Source organism: Choristoneura fumiferana, chromosome 13 (assembly GCF_025370935.1).
Source record: "Choristoneura fumiferana chromosome 13, NRCan_CFum_1, whole genome shotgun sequence".
Taxonomy (NCBI): Eukaryota; Metazoa; Arthropoda; class Insecta; order Lepidoptera; family Tortricidae; genus Choristoneura; species Choristoneura fumiferana.
Window position 1 is genome coordinate 14,675,698 of NC_133484.1, and position 3,115 is coordinate 14,678,812.

The 3,115-nt window shown below is 33.1% G+C and overlaps 1 pseudogene; it reads right to left on the bottom strand.

The window, feature by feature from the left end:
• Positions 1-1,530: 1,530 nt before the first annotated feature.
• Positions 1,531-2,908, bottom strand: LOC141434401 (uncharacterized; annotated as a pseudogene).
• Between the last annotated feature and the right edge of the window lie 207 nt (positions 2,909-3,115).

Here is a 3,115-nt window from a genome sequence, read left to right on the forward strand (position 1 = left end):
TTTTCTAGCGGTTTATGATCTGAATAAACCGTGAATGTTTTGCCTATTAACCAGTATTGCCAATACTTGACCGCTTCTTTAATGGCTAGGCATTCCAAATATATTGCTTTTTTTTTCTTTTGTGCTTCATTAAGTTTTTTTGAAAAGTATGCTACTGGTTTCCTTTCCATCGGGCTGTACTTGTTTTTAAAATTGCTCCAACACCTTTCAATGAAGCATCAGTGTAAATATTTAATAGGTAATTCTGGTCGAAAATCTCTAGTACTGGTTGTGTACATAGCAAGTTCTTTATGGTATCAAATGCTTTTTGACATTCTTTCTGACCAAACGAATTTTTGGTTTTTCCGTAGTAAGTTATGCAATGGGTCCAATATTATTGCACTCCTTAGGTATATTTCGTGGTAAAAGTTAATTTTTCCTAGGAATTGTCTTATATTTTTTTGCGTTTTTGGTACTGGGAAATTCTTTATTGAAATCAAATTATCTTTAATTGGTTTAAACTGAATTGTTCTGTATGATATGACCTAGATATTTTACCGAGTCTGAGGCAAATGCGCATTTTGTAAATTTTAGCCTAAAACCTTCTGTCTTGATGGCTTCAAGTAATTGCGTAAGATGTTTCATATGCTCAGCAAAAGTTTTTGAAAATATGAGGAGTCATCTATGTAGTTGACGGCGGCGAAATCAGTAAGCTTGTATTTTCTGAGTATATTACTTAAAATCCTTTGGAAAATTGCAGGCGAAGTCTTAAGTCCAAAAGGTAGACAAGTCCACTGGAAATGTCCCTCCTGGGTTACAAATCCTGTTTTATTCCTATCTTCAATTCGCAAAGGTATAGACCAAAATGCAGAGTTGATGTCTAATGTAGTAAAATAACTACAATTTCGGGTCTTCATCATTAAGTCTTCAATTACGGGAAATGGCTGAGCTTGAGGTATTATTATTTTATTTAAGTCTCTGAAGTCTATGCATAGTCTGGATTTTCTGTTATCTTCTTTTTTATATGCAAGAGTAACCGGTGCACCAAATGGACTGTATGATTCCTCTATTAGCTTATTATCTAATAATTTTGCAATTTGCTCTTCTATCTCTTTTTTATCTTCTATAGTGCATCTGTAAGGTCTTTTACTACAGTATTTATCTACTAATAGGTCTATTCTTGCTTCATATCCATTGACAGTGCCTACATCATATTTGTTTCTGGCAAAAACTGATTCATATTTGCTTACTAAATTGTTAATTTCAGATTTTTGACGTTCATCTAAATGGTTTACTTTCATTACAAAGTCATCTTCTTTAACGTGTTCATTGAAATTAATTATGGATTTATCAGAAGTTTTAATATTGTGCTCATCTGCGATTTTTATTTTATACTCCATCTTATCTTCGGTAGCAATGCTTTCCATTTTGTTGGTATTTTCACATTTCAAGTGTAGTTTCTGGGTTATTCTCAAGTCTTCATTTTGTATCAACCTGAATGTTTGTATTAAGTCAAGTCCTATTAAAAATCATATTTGAAGTTTTGTTCCTCTATAATATATACATCCACATTTTCCTCCAAGTCTAAGATCTTTATTTTCAAATTAGTCAAACCACTTGTCTTCTTAACACCATTAATCGTAACTAAGTCTGCTTCATTCAAATTGTTTCCTTTTCCTTTTATTTTCAATAATTTAGAATTAATTAGGGAAACATTTGAGCCTGAATCATAAACTCCATTTATATCTAATATATCATTTACCAGTAGTTTGACTTTTATTAATGGTGTGACTGCTCGTTTTTTTGGTCCGATTCATTCAACTCCGTTTCGATCACAGAGTTGTTCACGTGTTTAATGAAATTTCTCTTTGTATTGTCCCCTTCTTTTGTTCTAAACCAGCATATAGCTTCCGGGTGATAACGACCAGCTTTATTCAATTTCTCACAAATTTACATGGACTTTTTTCTTCATTTTTATCATTCGTCCTTGGTAAATTTCCATCTCCAAATCTCCTTTTACTAGTAAATTTTTCTTATTTACCATATGTTCATACTTGCTTAGCTCGTTAAACAAATCCACTGCATCTCTAAGTGTTTCTCGATCAATTCTATTCAGAATGAATTCTGGCAAACCAGCCGCAATAAGATCTATCAAAGTACCTGTATCAATCGATCTTCTCATATCCAACAGCAGTTTTTCTTTCCGTATGGCATAATCCAGTAATAAACCATCTTTATATTTGAACAACAGTGCATACGTTACCGGGCTCCATCCTTTATTGCGAATGACTCACAAAATTTGCTCTTCCATATTGACCACTCCGAGTTAATAGTCAATTTGATAATCATGGAACTGTACCAATCTACACAACTTTTGTCCATAAACAGTCGGAGTAATTCAATTTTTTCCTCGTCTGTTGTGACATTAAAGCGGATGCACTCTTTTTCAAAAATATCAATCCATTGTTTTGCGTTGGGTTCTTGCTTGTAAACTTTTCAATTACAAACTTATCTGCAATAAATTTCAAGTTTTGTTGTTTTGGTTCCTGTGTGTTTTCCAATAATTTTTCAAACAACCTTTCCAAGGAATCCATTCCTTTTGCACTCGCAGCAGTAGGTTGTTCTGGGTTCATTTCTTCTAAAAACTGATCCCAAATTGCAAATTACCATCTTCATCCATGTAGATTTTTTTCAGTTCTTCTGTTAGTGTAATCCAAACCCTTCGTGTTTGATATCTTTTTGCTAAACTGTTTTTAACTTTACTGTAGGCCGGTGTTTTCAATATATCTTGTGATGACTAGCTGCTTGTAGTGTTTCTGGTATAGCATAAACCTTCTCCTCGCTCGTTGTTATCGAGGTTATGGCCAGTATATTAGATTTGCCATCACTTCCCGGTAACACCGTAAATTCGAAACGTAGTTTCTCCATTTCTGATTCACACCAATAAACAAAATGTCGTTTTATAATGTTGATTTTCTATTGACAGTGAATTAAACGATGTGTTGCTCTGTAAACAAAGATTTATTTAAATGAGTTACTTATATTCTATAACAAAACAACACCTTTTGGGCTCTGAAAGTAAGAAAACCTACCTGTAAACAAAGAAACGACATTTAACGTTTATTATTCACAGTGT